Source organism: Bombina bombina, chromosome 5 (genome assembly GCF_027579735.1).
Source record: "Bombina bombina isolate aBomBom1 chromosome 5, aBomBom1.pri, whole genome shotgun sequence".
NCBI classification, from domain to species: domain Eukaryota; kingdom Metazoa; phylum Chordata; class Amphibia; order Anura; family Bombinatoridae; genus Bombina; species Bombina bombina.
The window spans coordinates 572,598,566-572,619,050 of NC_069503.1; the positions used below are offsets into that span (position 1 = coordinate 572,598,566).

General features: G+C 36.0%; 1 pseudogene; it reads left to right on the forward strand.

Moving 5' to 3' along the window:
* LOC128660590 (inter-alpha-trypsin inhibitor heavy chain H3-like) overlaps positions 1 to 20,485 on the forward strand; it is a 404,005-nt pseudogene that overhangs the window by 310,738 nt on the left and 72,782 nt on the right.

Sequence of the window (20,485 nt, forward strand, 5' to 3'; positions counted from 1 at the left end):
TCCTCAAGCCCACACCTACCAGACCTCTGCCCATTGTACTTGTACAGCGAGCTCCGACCCTTATGCTGAGTGGCCAGAAAAAGGAGTTGGTGTCTTGCACAATGTCAACTCAGTGGACCAAGACAACCGACAACAACATCAGCAAGAGGTATGGGTCAACGGGCAGGCGGCTCAAGGAATGAGGGATACTGGGGCCACCGTTTCTTTGATTCAGCCTCACCTCATTCCCCTCTCGGGTCGCACTGGATGGACCCTTGCTGTTACACTGAGTGTCATATAGGCCATAAATTAGACCCATACAATTAATCACCCACACTAATACTTAGTGACCCCACTAACACTAGTTGTCTATAAAATAGATGATATTGAACTCTTTATTCATACCTAACTGGATTCTCATTCTTAATTTTAGAATCCAAAATAGTTCCTTCTTATCAAGGACTTTATTTTGATTCCAAACTCTTATGGGGACTCTCGCTAGATCTATCACCTGAACCGATAGATTGGCCTTATTAGTGAAGTGTATACCATTAAAGTGACTTGCTACTGCTGATTCCTTTACGTAATTCTTCACGTCTCTACAGTGTTCCCCTACTCTCTTCCTGAGCTCCCTAGAGGTTTGACCTATATATTGGCTCTGGCAAAAATTACAAGTAAGCAAATATACCACCCATTGGGTCCCACAATTAGCATAAAATTGGATGTCAAATTTCTGATTGGTAAAGCTTGATGTAAAGGAGTTACCTCTTAAAACCATAATACATGTGTTGCAATTTTTGCTGCCACATCTAAAATTGCCTGTATGTTTAAGCCACGTAGATTCTCGGAGAGGTCTGTGTTTATTTACCATACTAGGGGATAGTGACTGTGCTATGGTTCTAGGTTTTTTTGGGACAAATTTACAATGTTTGATTAATGGTTTCAAAATCTCATCTCCAGATAGAAGGTGTAAATGTTTTTTAAGAATTTTGACAATTAGATCATATTGTGAGGTATACTCAGTTGTAAAAACTATTGAGTCGCAAAAGCTGCTATTGCTTGCTTCTTTGGAAGGTCGATTTGCTGAGTTTGCATCAGATTTCCTAATAAGCTCGCTACATTTAAATAAAGAGTTTTTATTATAACCTCTATTTACCAATCTGTTTTCTAGTTCAATAGCCTGTTGGTCATAGACCGTCTGACTTTGTATTCCTTCTAAGTCTAATAAACTGCCCTTTGGGTATGGCTTGAATGAAATATTTTGGATGTTGAGATTTAGCGTGCAAAATAGTGTTCCCAGCGGTGGGTTTTCTATATGTTTTTGTGCATATATGATTGTTGTACACTTGTAAGGTTAAGTCCAAAAAGTCTATTTGTGTACTATTGTAGGAGCCTGTAAATTTGAGTCCCATATTGTTGTAATTTAAGTAGCTCATAAAATCATGGTATGAGGAATCATTCAATGGTTTTTTTGACTATGAAAATCAAGTCATCTATATATCGTGAATAGAAAATAATATCCTCACACCATGGATTCGATGGATCATAAACATACATAAGTTCCCACCTGGCTATAAACAGATTGGCAAACGATGGGGCAAATTTAGCCCCCATCGCTGTGCCACATGTCTGTTGGAAGAATTCTTGGTTAAACATGAAAAAATTGTGTGACAAAAGGTACCTTAGGATATCTCCTACATAATGTTTGGTAACATCATCCAACTCTAATTCTTTAGCCAAGAATGATTCAACAATCCGGACCCCCAAAGACTGAGGAATACATGTATATAAAGATGAAATGTCAACCACCATCCACGTGTAATGTTCCTGCCACTCAATATGTTCTAGTTTGGACTTAACCTTACAAGTGTACAACAATCGTATATGCACAAAAACATATAGAAAACCCACCGATGGAAACACTATTTTGCACGCTAAATCTCAACATCCGAAACATTTAAATCAAGCCATACCCAAAGGGCAGTTTATTAGACTTAGAAGGAATACAAAGTCAGACGAAGTCTATGACCAACAGGCTATTGAACTAGAAAACAAATTGGTAAATAGAGGTTATAATAAAAACTCATTATCTAAATATTGCGAGCTTATTAAGAAATCTGATGCAAACTCAGCAAAGTGACCTTCCAAAGAAGCAAGCAATAGCAGCTTTTGCGACTCAATAGTTTTTACAACTGAGTATACCTCACAATATGATCTAATTGTCAAAATTCTTAAAAAACATTTACACCTTCTATCTGGAGTTGAGATTTTGAAACCATTAATCAAACATTGTAAATTTGTCCCAAAAAACCTAAAACTTTAGCACAGTCACTATCTCCTACTATGGTAAATAAACACACACAATCTACGTGGCTTAAACATACAGGCAATTTTAGATGCGCCAGCAAAAATTGCAACACATGTATTATGGTTTTAAGAGGTAACTCCTTTACATCAAGCATTACCAATCAGAAATTTGACATCCAATTTTATGTTAATTGTGGGACCCAATGGGTGGTATATTTGCTTACTTGTAATTTTTGCCAGAGCCAATATATAGGTCAAACCTCTAGGGAGCTCAGGAAGAGAGTAGGGGAACACTGTAGAAACGTGAAGAATTACGTAAAGGAATCAGCAGTAGCAAGTCACTTTAATGGTATACACTTCACTAATAAGGCCAATCTATCGGTTCAGGTGATAGATCTAGCGAGAGTCCCCATAAGAGGTGGGAATAAAAATAAAGTCCTTGATAAGAAGGAACTATTTTGGATTCTAAAATTAAGAATGAGAATCCAGTTAGGTATGAATAAAGAGTTCAATATCAGCTATTTTATAGGCAACTAGCGTTAGTGGGGTCACTAAGTATTAGTGTGGGTGACTAATTGTATGGGTCTAATTTATGGCCTATATGACACTCAGCGTAACTAATACATTTTGCTGCTCATACTGGAATGCTATATTAATTTCTGTACATTTAACAGATGATAGTGTAGGGTATGCTGCATATTGTATATTAAATTACTAACTCATATTGGATTTATTGCCACATACATCATATTTTTGTACCCTATATTGCACAAAATGAGTGTGCTATGCTATCATTAAGTTATCTGTGCAATGGAACCCACAACAATAGCATTATACAGTTGTCCACATAATTTGAAAACCGTGTCATTTTCTAAAATCAGCCATTTCAATTATAAAATCATGCATGTGTCTATTCTCCAAACTGCTTTTCCCTCTTAACAATACCTTTCCCAATAACCTGGGTGCCATAAGTTTGCACTTTATAGCCTATTTTTAATAATAATATTTTGGCTAAATAGCTTGAAAATTCTAGGGTGTTACTACATTACTCCAATGCAATCAAAGTTTTAATCTTATTTGATATTTTTAACATCACTTATATTGTTGTTTTTAAATTTAGCTGGTATAGTAAGAGTTAATTGGTCTGCGGTAAGGGTATAAATTACCTGTCTCTGTCTCTACCCACTAGTCTATGAATAAGCGCCACTAACACGTTAGACTGTCCCTTACTTTGTCTGCCCTCTGTTTGGGATAGACTTCTGTTTTCATTTGCATCAATAAAAGGTATGTTTTTTATATTTTTTATAACCTGGTAGTGCCTGCATTCATTTGTCCTCTTTTTATATTTAAATAGTGTTTACGATGTGGGAGGGCGGTGGTTTAGGGGTTAATATGTTTATTATAGTGGTGACGATGTCGGGGAGCGGCGGAATAGGGGTTAATTTTTTTGTGGTGGCGATATCGGGAGCGGCAGATTAGGGGTTAACAAATTAAATATAGTGTTTGCGATGCGGAAGGGCCTCGGTTTAGAGGTTAAAAAGTAAGTTTATGGGTGTTTAGTGTACTTTGTAGCAGTTTAGTTATGAGTTTTATGTAACAGATTTGTAGCGTAAAACTCATAACTACTGCTTTTAGATGGCGAAACGGATCTTGTCGTTTTAGGCTGTAACGCAGGTTTTTTAGCCTCACTGAAAAACTCGTAACGGTAGGGCTATGGGAATCCCATGAAAAAACATAATTTTTATGAGTGCGGTACTGACGTTGCGTTACAGGCTAAAAGGCTTGCTGCACAGCTATACCGAAAAGACTTGTAATAGTTGTGGTTCTGTTTTAACACTGAAAATGCCATATTTTCATCGTTATAACTCGCAACGCAAAACTCGTAATATAGGTGACTGAGTGTTGTGACTATAGGCTCCTGCTTTGAGCTCTGATTGGACAGTTGATGCGGTAAAGGTATTCTTAATATGTTCAATTATTCCCCCTTTCATAAGCATAATAGAATTTTAATTTTAGTTAAAGGGACATGAAACCCAAAATTTTCTTTCATGATTTAGGCAGAACATACAATTTTAAACAACTTTTCAGTTTACTTCTATTATCAAATTTGCTTAATTTTCTTGGTATCATTTGTTGAAGGAGCAGTAATGCACTATTGGTTTCTAACTGAACACATGGGTGAGCCTATAACAATCGAAATATATCTGCAGCCACCAATCAGCAGCTAGAACCAAGGTTATTTGCTTCTCCAGAGCTTACCTAGATAAACCTTTCAGCAAAGTATAACAAGAGAAGGAAACAAATTAAATAATAGAACTAAACTGGAAAGTTGTTTAAAATTGTATGTTTTGTATAAATCATGAAAGTCTAATTATGACTTTTTTGTCCCTTTAAGGGTGCCTTTAAGAAAACTAATTAATTAAATGACTTGAAAACTGAACAGAGTCATTTAACATAAACATAACAGACTAAACATTTAGGGTTAGATTACAAGTGGATCACTAAATTATTGCTCTCCCGCAACTGGCAAATTGTGATAGCAATTAGCGCTTATATAATTAAACAGAGATCAAATCTCTGTTTAATTTGATAAATCTGCCCCAAATAACCCCAAAATACTTTCTAGTGCAGTTTATTAAAAAATAAGGATGACAGCATCTTAATTTTTTAATAAAAGTACAGCACTAGGCAGTTTTAAGGGCTTTAAAGTTGGTGGGAGTGGGGTTTAAAGTGTACTGAAAAGTGCCTTAACATTGCAGTCTATTGGAACTGTGTGTTCTGATAGACCGCAATGTAAATATATAGGTATATGCTTATATACATATATATTTATGTGTTAATATGTGTATATATACACATATTAACACATAGATATATATGTATATCAGCATATACATATATATTTATACTTGCTGCCCATCACTGCACTACTTACCCCCTTCAAAGGTGCAGAAGTTCGCATGCCGTCTCTGATGTCATCAGAACGAGGTTCCCCTATGGAAGCACGCTCTCGTGAGCGCAATGCTTCCTAGCAATGCGAACGCAAGCTCTTTTTTATCATAGCAGCTATCTTATAATACCAGTTTAATACACTGCGTTCCTCTGGATCTCACTAATATACTACCTTCTTAACTTACTCAATTAAAACGTTATCCCCTCAAAAAACGTTCAAATCACAAAAATAGGAAAAGAGTATTTATAGAGTAGCGCCCCAACTAAACTCAGGGCTGAAGGTTAAATAAAAGCACATTTAAGTAAAACACATATAAATTCAATTTGACTATCAATGAATTATGTTTTATTTTATCTAAAATAAAATGACCGAAATTCCCAAATAACAAATTCTTATTTCAAACCTCTGTATATACAAAATATTTATTAAAGCATGATATATATCACCTAAAAAAGTTAAAAATCAATCTTAAACAAATAATCCTAAACAAACAATTTATCTAATAAAAACAGTTGTGGCCACAACTTTCAAAAACAATATAATATATGATAAAATCGAGTGATTTTTGTTTCCAAACTCTGATCCTTTATAGGCAGTAAGAGGACTCTTATAAATGTCCTGGTTAGCTCGCAGTGTGAAATTGTCCTTTTGGAAATTATAAGGATACTCAGTTCTCAATATTAGTATCAGTGTAGTTAAATAGTTTAAGTATATACACCGGGTAGCGTCACTCTAGCCGTTAGGTTTTCACAGTCAGTTTTAGATCTCAGAACCAATCAGCTATTGGTATTTGGACAACTCCCTTATTTTAATTTCAAATGCCGTTTAGAAACTTTGCAAAGTTATAACAATTGTAACAGTATATCTCAGTGTTTGTGCAAGAAAATAAGTGTTCTCCTTTGTATCCAAACAGTCTCTTTTTACCATTCACTTTCTAACCGCTTTAACTTACAGAAGAGAAAACGCTCTTACCTCGTCTGTGTCTCCTGTTTTTCTTAGGCGGCTTCTTGATTCAAGCCTTACCTGGACACTTTTGAGCGATTCTCTGCAGTTACTGGGTATCGTGGAAAGCTGTATAAGTAAATTGTAGTCCTGACAGCTGCAGCTTGTCTTCGCGATATGCTCCTGTTAGTGGGTAACATTTACCCTCCTTACAGTATTCAGTGTAGTTCAATTTCTTCCGATGTTGAAATAATCAATTCAAAGAGCAGAGTTGTAATCCTTCCTTCACTTCTACGCGTTTCAGCATCCCATAGATGCCTTTATCAAGATGACAGGAAGTTGGCTCTGATCCATCTTTTATTTCCGCTCATTAAAGGGATAGGTTTCCTTATTCTTAAAGGGATAATCATTTCCAAAACAATTGCATTCTTTGTTTTTAGAATGCGTATATTCTCTTACTGCCATATTTTATTTTAAGAGTATGATACACTACATGTTATTATGAAAAAACTTAATAGTCTAAATATTCATTATTAAAAGATAAAATATAAAATAAAATAGGAGTTACAATTACTAAAAATAATAATAATCCAAAAGTTTCATACAATCAATAAAAAAAACTCATAGGTATCTAAGCTAAATAGTGATAGGGGGGGACATAACAAATACCCTCCTCCGTACTGAAGCTGAATTGATCTTTAATTTTAATACCCTAACTCCAAATGGTCTAAATGCTGAATTGGATTTGAACCCATTCATTTGATGAATATAACCGCTATTTTAGATAGAGCTAACCAGGACATTTATAAGAGTCCTCTTACTGCTTATAAAGGATCAGAGTTTGGAAACAAAAATCACTCGATTTTATCATATATTATATTGTTTTTGAAAGTTGTGGCCACAACTGTTTTTATTAGATAAATTGTTTGTTTAGGATTATTTGTTTAAGATTAATTTTTAACTTTTTTAGGTGATATATATCATGCTTTAATAAATATTTTGTATATACAGAGGTTTGAAATAAGAATTTGTTATTTGGGAATTTCAGTCATTTTATTTTAGATAAAATAAAACATAATTCATTGACAGTCAAATTGAATTTATATGTGTTTTACTTAAATGTGCTTTTATTTAACCTTCAGCCCTGAGTTTAGTTGGGGCGCTACTCTATAAATACTCTTTTCCTATCTTATAATACCAGCACACATTATTGTCCACTTGTAATATAGCCCTTGTTGAGATAATTCAAATTTGAAGATACATGGACTTTAGCAAACCAATGGACATACCAACATGCACACATTCATATTTTTTGGAGTATGAGAGAAGTATTCTGATATATGAAAGACTATAAAGGACAAGTGTTTTATGTTTACCTATACAATAAAGGGACAGTAAATTTAAGGGAAAAAATACATAATTCTATACTATGTGCATAGTTATGTAACAATAGGATATATTTTTGTCACCAACAAAACTATAGTTACCTTTTGTGCAAAGCCGTCCTCTTTTTTTCATATACTGCGTCATGAGCTCACTATCTAATCACACTGTCTAATCACTGTCTAATCATACTGTCTAATCACTGTCTAATCATACTGTCTAATCATACTGTCTAATCATACTGTCTAATCACTGTCTAATCATACTGTCTAATCACACTGTCTAATCACTGTCTAATCATACTGTCTAATCACTGTCTAATCATACTATCTAATCACTGTCTAACCATACTGTCTAATCACACTGTCTAATCACTGTCTAATCATACTGTCTAATCACTGTCTAATCATACTGTCTAATAACTGTCTAATCACACTGTCTAATCACTGTCTAATCATACTGTCTAATCACTGTCTAATCATACTGTCTAATCACTGTCTAATCATACTGTCTAATCACACTGTCTAATCACTGTCTAATCATACTGTCTAATCACACTGTCTAATCACTGTCTAATCACTGTCTAATCATACTATCTAATCACACTGTCTAATCACTGTCTAATCATACTGTCTAATCACTGTCTAATCACACTGTCTAATCACACTGTCTAATCACTGTCTAATCATACCGTCTAATCACTATCTAATCATACTGTCTAATCACTATCTAATCATACTATCTAATCACTGTCTAATCATACTGTCTAATCACGCCATTCAACCACATTTAGTGCGCTCCTGCATTAGGTAAAGTAGCTGACAGATTTACCTAGCACGGGAGCGCTAGAATTAAGAAATAGTGCAGAATTATGTAATTATTTTCTCAACGTTTACTGTCCCATTTACTATTTTGATGTTGTGTTGAGGTTAGGGTGTGATTTGTGCCCCTAAACATTTGTGACACCAGGATATTGTAATGCTCGTGGGATAGTTCCTTATCAGACCAATCCTTGCCAGTAGTCTTCTTATCCTGGCATCAAGTGGCAAGATAAGGAAATATCCCAGAACAAAATATAAAAGTTGAGAATGGTCACATAGCAATGCAGGGTTCAATAAAAGGCAGATAGTCCAATCCTTCACGGTAACAAAGGGGTTAAGCAAAGAATGGTCAGAGACAAGCAGAGTTCAATATCAGCAGACAGTCCAATCCTTTACGGTAACAAAGGGGTTAAGCAAAGAATGGTCAGAGACAAGCAGAGTTCAATATCAGCAGACAGTCCAATCCTTCATGGTAACAAAGGGGTTAAGCAGAAAATGGTAAGAGACAAGCAGAGTTCAATATCAGCAGACAGTCCAATCCGTCATGGTAACAAAGGGGTTAAGCAAAGAATGGTCAGAGACAAGCAGAGTTCAATATCAGCAGACAGTCCAATCCGTCATGGTAACAAAGGGGTTAAGCAAAGAATGGTCAAAGGCAAGCAGAGTTCCATATCAGGCAGACAGTCCAATCCTTCACAGTAGCAAGGGGTTAAGCAGAAAATAATCAGAGACAAGCAGAGTTCCATATCAGGCAGACAGTCCAATCCTTCCCAGTAGCAAGGGGTTAAGCAGAAAATAATCAGAGACAAGCAGAGTTCAATACCAGGCAGACAGTGCAATCCTTCACAGTAGCAAGGGGTTAAGCAGAGAATGGTCAGAGACAGAGTTCAATATCAGGCAGAAAGTACAATCTTTCACAGTAACAAAGGATTTAAGCAGAGAATGGTCAGAGACAAACAGAGTTCAATATCACCCAGGCAGTCCAAAATATGCACAAGACAAGAAAGTATACAGCACCAAGGAGAAAACAAAGTAAACCTATACTTGGGCAAATTAGAAATGCAAAGGAGGTGCTTACATAGGCGCAGGTTCACGCCAAGGATCGCACACAGGTGAATGGGAGCAGCATCAGCGGCAAACCCGGCGTGCGGCGATGAAATCATTGCAGCGCACTCACAACAACTGCCACAATCGTGGCAGTGATCATAGCGACACCGAGCGGCGTGACAGATATTGATTATATTTTTATGACTTGCCACGAAAAAATATGTTTATTTGTCTAATGCTTGTAGGATTTTCTAAACTCAAAATTGTTTGACTAGATATATTTAAATTACGGTTTTACTTTTTAATTATTTAACAAATTTCAGTCTTCCATTTGTAAATCTATTTAAAAATAAACACTTCCTTTACAGATTTTTTTCACTTAAAAAAGTACATCTTTCTTGAGTGTCTTGTGTGTCTATTTCATATTGTTTTTAATTCTTATGCAACTTTTTTGGATAGGTCAGTCTGAGAGTTATCAACAACCCATCAATAGACTTGGTAGGTTGACTTTTTATTTATTGTAACTGAAAAAAAGTGTGTATTTGTGTGTATCACTATAAGAAAAAAAAACTTTGTGGAAACTGTTTTATTATTTTCAAATTAAAGATGGCAAATTAATTACATTCCATATGATAAACAAAAATACAACAATTTAAAAAAAAAAATAAGCTTGTAAATTTGACACACATTATACCCCACAGCGGCATATTTTAAAGTATATTCTTCACAAAGCGCAAATGTTGCTGAAAATAATACTGTACTTTGAAAATACTTCAAAATCCAAGCGCAATCCATATCATCAACTTTGAAAATATATTATTACATTGTTTATTGTTAAAGGGACAATGAACCCAATTTTTTTCTTTTGTGATTCAGATAGAACACACAATTTTAAGCAACTTTCTAATTTACTCCTATCATCAATTTTTCTTTGTTCTCTTGCTATCTTTATTTGAAAAAGAAAGTTCAGAACCTTGGACAGCACTTGTTTATTGGTGGATGAATTTATCCACCAATCAGCAAGAACAACCCAGGTTGTTCACCAAATGGGCCGGCATTTAAACTTACATTCTTGATTTTCAAATAAAGATACCAATAAAATGAAGAACATTTGCTAATATGAGTAAATTAGAAAGTTACTTAAAATTGCATGCTCTATTTTAATCACAAAAGAAAAAAATTTGGGTTCAGTGTCCCTTTAAATAATTTGTCTTCTTTATTTTTAAGATGGTATTAAAATGCAGCAATACAAATATCATGGTTAGATTTAAAAGTTAAAAACAGTTAAACATTTTAAAGTTAAACAGACAGTTTAACTCAGCTCAGACAAATCTAGTGACTGGTAAACAACTGTATTTTATTCATCTGACACTAAAGTGACAGTAAACACCCTATAATTACAACACATTTTGTCCATCATTGATATCTGATTAGAATGTTTTGCACTGGTTGTGTTGATATTGTTTATATACAGAGCAAACAAAGTACAAAATGCAATTTAAAAAGTGATAAACATATCCCATTACTAAAAGGAGAAAATAGTTTATTACAGGCCATGTTTCATGTAATTGGTATCTATATTGTTCTATTTGTGCAAAATCAGTACTTAAATGGACAGTCAAGTCAAAATTAAACTTTCATGATAGGGCATGCAATTTTAAACAACTTTACTTTTATCATCAAATTTGCTTTGTTCTCTTGGTATTCTAGGTAGGCTGAAACTGATTTCTAAGCCTTATCTCTGCATTGTCAGTTATTTGGTCTCTGCTCTGCCACTTACAACATGCACACACACACACACACACATAAAAACACAAATATATTAACACACGCACATGTATAAACACACACTCACACAAACATATATATACACATACATACATATATACACACAGGCATATATGCACACACATACACCACTTACACATATGAGAATTTATATATAGAAATGCCCACACATACACACACATGTATAAGCACTCACACACACACTCATACACACATATATATATATATATATATATATATATATATACACACACACACACGTGCAAACAGACATATACACACACTCACATATATGAGAATTTACACTACAATTACACTGCTTACAGTTACTTTCTCACTGATCTGACACTCACTACACACACATACATATATATAAATGCGCACAAACACATATATAAAAACACACACATAGACATATAAAACACACACTCAAACACATACATTAACACACACACACATTATATACCCCACAACTGTCCCGATTTTTGCAAAACAGTCACGATTTTAGGGTACTGTCCCACTGTCCCAGGGTGATTGACATTGACATTGTCCCGCATTGCCCCATACATTTATTTTAATTCTATTGGGTCCATACATGGTCATCACGTGACCACATTCTACCAATACACAGTCAGTGGTTTGTGGCGCATGTGACTGCATGTGCCATGTTGACTCGTCTTTGAGCTCAGGCATGAGAAGGCAGAGACCGTGCAGCGGTGTTGTCTCGAGGACTAACTTGAAAGCTCTGACTTGTCACCTCAGGAGCCTCACTGTGTCTACTTACTAGTGAAGTGTGGCAGTGTGCTGTGAGTCTCTTAGGACAGCAGTCAGGACTACTCTGGCCATGGGTAAGATCTGAGAGAAGTTCAAACTAAGAGTCGGATCATGAGCATCGCTAGAGATTTATCTCCCCTTTAACCCCAGGCTGTTTATACACAATTTGTTGCTTTACAGTTGTACGAAGGGTTTTGCAACATACTCCTAGCCCTATCACTGCAGTGTGAGAAGTGACCACACCCAGTCTCCATTATTATGTCACATAAAGCAGGCATTGCTTTTAATTCTGCATATTAGAGATGTGGTTTTACTACCCAGGCAGGTGGGTGAGGGGACAAGGGGCAGGCTGATATCAAACCGGTCCTACAAGTAAAAGTGGAAAAAAGTCAGATCACTGTTTGTAGCGGGGGTAGGGAGGCTGCTGGTGCAGAAGCCAGGGCAATTTGTCTGCTGTCTGCTCAGCTGAATAGTTTAATTTTTTTGCAGAGTGATCTTTAGTGGTCTCTGAACTGTTTGGCAGCATCAGTAAATTATTTGAAAGTTGTTGTATACAGGGCTAAAGTTTTTGTGGGATTTATATACTGTGCCAAATGCCTTTGTTTTTACACAGAGCACTTAAAGGGACATTCCAGTCAAAATTTAAATGCACATAGATTAATTACATCTTTGAATAGAAACATATTTGCAATATAGATGTATTGGCAAATTTGCTTGTAGTAAAAGTTATCACTGTTTTAATGTTAATATTTTTCTATGCACGTGCATGTGAAGCATTGCTAGATATTGTCAATGCACCAGCATTTTAAGTATTGCAGATGCTCTGAGCATCAGTGGGGCTTGTATCATGTTAGCAATTACAAAATTGAGTCATTGCCAAATGGTACAAGCATTTTAGGCTCTTTGAGCAAGTGCTGTGTTTAAAATGCTAGTGCACGGTGCATATTTAAATACATTTTTGAAACAGCTATAACTTTTATTAGAAGCATTTTTTGCTAATACATGTACATTATAAAAATGCATCTATTAAATACTATAGCGCAATCATGTGGATTCCAATTTTGGCTGGAATGTCCCTTTAATATCTGCTTTACAAAAAAAAAGTAGCAGCTATAATTTGTTAGGAATATTCCTTCTGCTGTCAGGTAAAATGTTTGCTTCAATCAAAGTCTGCACAGACTACTGGTTGCAGACTGGGGAAGGAAGCTTGGAGTGGTTACCTAGGCAACCAGAAAGTATCCTCCTAGTAAGAAAAGTCAGTTATCAGAGTGCTTATACTTTTTTTAAAAAAATGTCATGTGTGTTATGTTCTGCCACTTGTCAATCCCACTCCCCAGACCCCATCGCTGCTCCTGCCCACCACATATCACACTTTTGCTCAGTGGGGGGTGTCCCTCTTTAGGATTTTGAAATGTTGGGAAGTATGCATACATACACACATGTATAAACACACACACACATACATACATACATACATACATGTATAAACACACACACATACATACATACATACATACATGTATAAACACACACACATACATACATACATACATACATACATGTATAAACACACACACATACATACATACATGTATAAACACACACACACACACACATACATACATACATGTATAAACACACAGAAACACACACACACACATATACATACATATAAACACACACAAACACAAACACACACACATACATACATACATACATACATACATACATACATACATGTATAAACACACACACATACATACATGTATAAACACACACACATACATATATACATACATACATACATGTATAAACACACACATACATACATACATACATACATGTATAAACACACAGAAACACACACACACACACACATACATACACTTATAAACACACACAAACACACACACATACATACACACATGTATAAACACACACAAACACACACACATACATACATACATACATACATGTATAAACACACACACACATACATACATGTATAAACACACACACACATACATACATACACACATGTATAAACACACACACATACATACATACATACATACATGTATAAACACACACATACATACATACATGTATAAACACACACATACATACATACATACATGTATAAACACACACACATACATACATTTATAAACACACACAAACACAAACACACACACATACATACACACATGTATAAACACACACACATACATACATGTATAAACACACACACGTACATACATACATGTATAAACACACACACATACATACATACATACATACACACATGTATAAACACACATACATACATACACACATGTATAAACACACACATACATACATACATACATACATGTATAAACACACACACACACATACATGCACACATGTATAAACACACACACATACATACATACATGTATAAACACACACACATACATACATACATACATACATACATACATACATACATACACACATGTATAAACACACACATACATACACACATGTATAAACACACACACACAAACATACATACACACATGTATAAACACACACACATACGTACATACATACATACATGTATAAACACACACGCATACATACATGTATAAACACACACACACACACATACATACATACATACACACATGTATAAACACACACATACATACATACATACATGTATAAACACACATAAACACACACACACATACATACATTTATAAACACACACAAACATAAACACACAAACATACATACATACACACATGTATAAACACACACAAACACACACACATACATACATACATACATGTATAAACACACACAAATACACACATACATGTATAAGCACACACACATCTATATACACATACACACACTCTCACACATGTATAAACTCACTCACTCACTTACTCACTCACTCACTCACTCACACATACACACACACAAACATAAACACACACATATACACACATACACTCACACACACATATACACTCACACATATGAGAATTTTCCCTATAATTACATTGCTTCATTTACAATGCCAGCTCTATTTACCTAACCCTGCACAAAAAAACAGAGCTAACCAACTCACCTAATGAATGCCTGATCCCATAAACGCAGCAGCACATGTCCTTCCTGTCTAGTCAAGTACAGCACTTGTAGGGCGGGCTCCAGCTGGTGCTTATAAGAGTAAACACCTCTGAGGAACAAGGGGAATACTAATTGTAGCAGCACCATCTGTTGGCCTCTAATAGAAAATTCTATTAAAATATACCAATGGTTTCAGTAAAACTCCAGGGCACCATTACTGTGTGAGTGCTGATCACAAGCACTGTCTGTGACAGCAGCTAGTCTGGCTCTGCTGTGGGGTGGGGGGGATTGCCCTGTTGCCACCCCACCCACCCCCCCTAGGCAGACCAGGTAATTTAATCAAAATGGTAAATATAATCAAAATGTTTTACAGTGGATAAAGCTTGTACTTAATTTTAAAATCAATCCATTTCTGTATACAAAATGTAATTACATTTTGTATGCAAAACCATGAATATAAAAATGACTTTAATATGCATTAAATATCTCCTGTTATCAATACTTTTTGTTTTTTATTTCCTTACAGTTTCAGGTGTATCTTCATCTTTATATGTTCCTTCCGTTTATCCTACAAGCTTTGGTAAGTTTTTTTCCTGTTAACATTGTACAAGTATGTATAATAACTAACTTCTATATCACACAAATGTCACTAAGGAAAAAGAGCAATACAGCAATACAGAGTCATTCAAGGAAATCTGAATGAATATAGTGAGGCACGGTATATAGTGCCCTCATCAGCCTTTACCCCTTCACCAGTTGTTGTGTTTTTTTACATAGTTCATTCTCTGTAGCTCGTTGAGCTTAAATCAGCCAACTACATGAAATAACAAATGGATTAATAAATCTTGATTTATTAATTTAGTTGAAATTTAGTTGAAATTTCTGGAGAGATCAGAGTCCTTTAGCTGATTTGTTCCATTGTCATTTAAAGAAAGTAAATGACCTATTAAGCAGACATGTTGTAGGAGATTAATGATTATGAGCTCTAATTTCAGTTGGTCAAAAATATTTCATAAAGGTTAAAGTGTGCTCTAAGGCCTCTAGTTATCAAGCTCCGTATTTACCTGCATTCGCAATACGCTCGCCTAAGCTCGCCTAACATCGCCGCCGCGGACCTGAATACGTTCGCCAAAGTTATCAAGAAAGCTGTCAAGAAGCCGCGCACCAAGTACGGTGCGATCAGCTCTTTTACCAGCCCTTAAAAGGGCTTTTTGCGGGGCATTGCCCCAAAGTAATCAGCTCTTTTACCTGTAAAAAATAAATACAATACCCCCCCAACATTACAACCCACCACCCACACACCCCTACTCTAAAAATTACATTGGGGCAATGCCCCGCATAATCCCTTTTAAGGGCTGGTAAAAGAGCTGATTACTTTGGGGCAATGACCAGCAACAGGCCCTTTTAAGGGCTATTTGTAATTTAGTGTAGGGTAGGGCTTTTTATTATTTTGGGGGGCTTTTTTATTTTATTAGGGGGCTTAGATTAGGTGTAATTAGTTTAAACTTCTTGTAATTTTTTTTATTTTCTGTAATTTAGAGTTGTTGTTTTTTTGTACTTTAGTTATTTTTAGTTAATTTTATTTAATGTTAGGTAATTGTAGTTAATTAATTTAATTTATTTAATGATAGTGTAGTGTTAGGTGTAATTGTAACTTAGGCTAGGATTTATTTTACAGGTAATTTTGTATTTATTTTAGCTAGGAAGTTATTAAATAGACTATACTATTTAATAACTATTGTACCTAGTTAAAATAAATACAAAGTTGCCTGTAAAATAAAAATAAACCCTAAAATAGCTATAATGTAATTATTAATTATATTGTAGCTATCTTAGGGTTTATTTTATAGGTAAGTATTTAGTTTTAAATAGGATTAATTTATTTAATTATAGGAATATTTATTTAGATTAATTTAAATACTATTTAATTTAGGGGGGTGTTAGGGTTAGGGTTAGACTTAGGTTTAGGGGTTAATTCATTTAATATATTGGCGGTGGTGTAGGGGGGTAGATTAGGGGTTAATAAATGTACTGTAGGTGGCGGCAGTGTAGGGGGGAGCAGGATAGGGGTTAATAAATATAATGTAGGAGGCGGAGGGCTCCAGGTACGGCGGTTTAGGGGTTAAACAATTAATTTATTTGTGGCGGGGTCCGGGATCGGCAGGATAGGGGTTAATAACTTTATGTAAGTGACGGCGGTATAGGGGGCGGCAGATTAGGGGTTTATAGGGAAAATGTAGGTGGCGGCGGGATCCGGGAGTGGCGGTTTAGGGGTTCATACATTTTTTAGAGTTGCGGCGGGGTCCGGGAGCGGTGGTTTAGGGGTTAATAAGTATAAAGTAGGTGGCGGCAGTATAGGGGGGGCAGATTAGGGGTGTTTAGACTCGGGGTACATGTTAGGGTGTTAGGTGCAGACACTTCCCATAGAAATCAATGGGATATCGGGCAGCAGCGAACATGAGCTCTCGCTGCTGTCAGACTTCCATTGATTCCTCTGGGATCCGCCGCCTCCAGGGCGACGGATTGAAAACCAGGTACGCTAGGCCGGAATAGTGGCGTACCTGGTTGTTCTTTGATAACTTCCAAAAGTAGTCAAATTGTGCCGAACTTGCGTTCGGAACATCTGGAGTGGCGTAACCATCGATCTGTGTCGGACTGAGTCCGGCAGATCGTATGTTACGTCACTAGATTCTACTTTTGCCGGGCTGTAGGGCTTGATAACTATGGCGAATCAGCCTCGCCACAAATACGCTGCGGAATTCCAGCGTATTTGCAGTTGACGGATTGATAACTAGAGGCCTAAGAGAGAAGGACAAAAAGTGTAAAATGGGTTAAATAATGGATGTACCATTAAAAAACTTCTTTAAATATCATACCTGTAGAAAAAAAATGTTAATTATCTCCCAAAGTTTTCATTTTTCCCATCCATGTGGATGAAAAGAAGTATTGGTAAGATATTACAGAGGTGAAAATAGTTTTTCAGATTCTCCTTACCATTTCCCGAAAATCGACTTAAAGTGAAGGTAAATTTTAATGCTAAAGTGCCCGTTTTTTAAAAATTTGATTAAAAACAGGGGCACTTTAATTCATCAAAATTTACATTTCACTCGTTTTGAAAAAATACTTAAAACTTTTTTTTAAACTTGACAGCCGCTTCAGCTTCCCCCAGTCGTCGCATCAAAATTTACATTCACTTTAAGGGGGGTGAAAATGGGGTAGGGTGATTTATGAGGATACCTATAACTCAAAAACCAAAGATGTTACAGATGTGAAAATGGTATTTAGATTATCCTTTAAAAATAAAGAAACACATGTTTTACCATTTCCCAAAAATCCACTTAAGGGGGTGATTTATGAGGATACCTAAATCTCAAAAACCGAAGAAAAATTATAAATTAAAATCTTTATTATAAAGTGAGTTTACTTGCCAAATTTCTTGCTCCTAACTTCAGTAGTTTTTCAAAATTTGGATATCACTAAAAAAATTAATACTCTCTTTTCACATCTGACAATTGAGTCATAATATATAATTACAATTTAATATTAAAGTAATAGAATCATAATAACAACATATTTTTGATGTGCCGGACGGATGCCCCGCCCAAAACATAGCTGATTATTGCCCATGTACCAGAAACACCGAGAATTAAAGAAAACTCACCAAGTTGATGTCAGCGAGTGTGCAAGACAAACGGTCACACACGTGAGAGCACACATCGTTGAAAGTGTTCGTGTTTTTCGTTATTTTGTACAAATCACAATGCGAGAACATAGTTTATTATACAGGCCATGTTTCATTTAATTGGCATCTATATTATTCTATTTGTGCAAAATCAGCTCTTAATATAAGTATATATATATATATATGTGTGTGTGTGTGTGTATATATATATATATATATATATATATACAGACACACATGCACACACATATATGAGAATTTATATTACAATTACACTGCTTCCAGTTGTTTGCTCACTCATCTGACACTCACAACACGCACACATATAAACACACACACAAACATATATAAATGTACACATACACATATGCACTCACACATGTATAAACACACACACATACTCAAACACATGCATAAAAACACACATACACACATGTATAAACACACACACATATAAACACACATTAATACTCACACACATGTATAAACACACACATATATACAGTATCTCACAAAAGTGAGTACACCCCTCACATTTTTGTAAATATTTTATTATATCTTTTCATGTGACAACACTGAAGAAATGACACTTTGCTACAATGTAAAGTAGTGACTGTACAGCCTGTATAACAGTGTAAATTTGCTGTCCCCTCAAAATAACTCAACACACAGCCATTAATGTCTAAACCGTTGGCAACAAAAGTGAGTACACCCCTAAGTGGAAATGTCCAAATTAGGCCCAATTAGCCATTTTACCTCCCCGGTGTCATGTGACTCGTTAGTGTTACAAGGTCTTAGGTGTGAATGGTGGGGAGTAGGTGCGTTAAATTTGGTGTTATCCCTCTCACACTCTCTCATACTGGTCACTGGAAGTTCAACATGGCACCTCATTTCAAAGAACTCTCTGAGGATCTGAAAAAAATTGTTGCTCTACATAAAGATGACCTAGGCTATAAGAAGATTGCCAAGACCCTGAAACTGAGCTGCAGTGGTGGGCAAGACCATACAGCGGTTTCACAGGAAAGATTCCACTCAGAACAGGTCTCCCCATGGTCGACCAAAGAAGTTAAGTGCACATGCTCAGCATCGTATCCAGAGGTTGTCTTTGGGAAATAGACGTATGAGTGCTGCCAGCATTGCTGTAGAGGTTGAAGGGGTGGGGGGTCAGCCTGCCAGTGCTCAGACCATACGCCGCACACTGCATCAAATTGATCTGCTGTCGTCCCAGAAGGAAGCCTCTTCAAAAGATAACGCACAAGAAAGCCCACAAACAGTTTGCTGAAGACAAGCAGACTATGGACATGGATTACTGGAACCATGTCCTTTGGTCCTATGAGATCAAGATAAACTTATTTGGTTCAGATAGTGTCAAGCGTTTTGCGGCAACCAGGTGAGGAGTGCAAAGACAAGTGTGTCTTGCCTAAAGTCAAGCATGGTGGTGGGAGTGTCATGGTCTGGGCTTTCATCAGTGCTGCCGGCACTGGGGAGCTACAGTTCATTGAGGGAACCATGAATGCCAACATGTACTGTAACAAACTGAAGCAGAGCATGATCCTCTCCCTTCGGAGACTGGGCCACAGGGCAGTATTCTAACATTATAAAGGTGATGGACTGGCCAAGCATGTCTCCTGACCTAAACCCTATTGAGAATCTGTAGGGCATCCTCAAATGGAACATCCACTAGCTCCG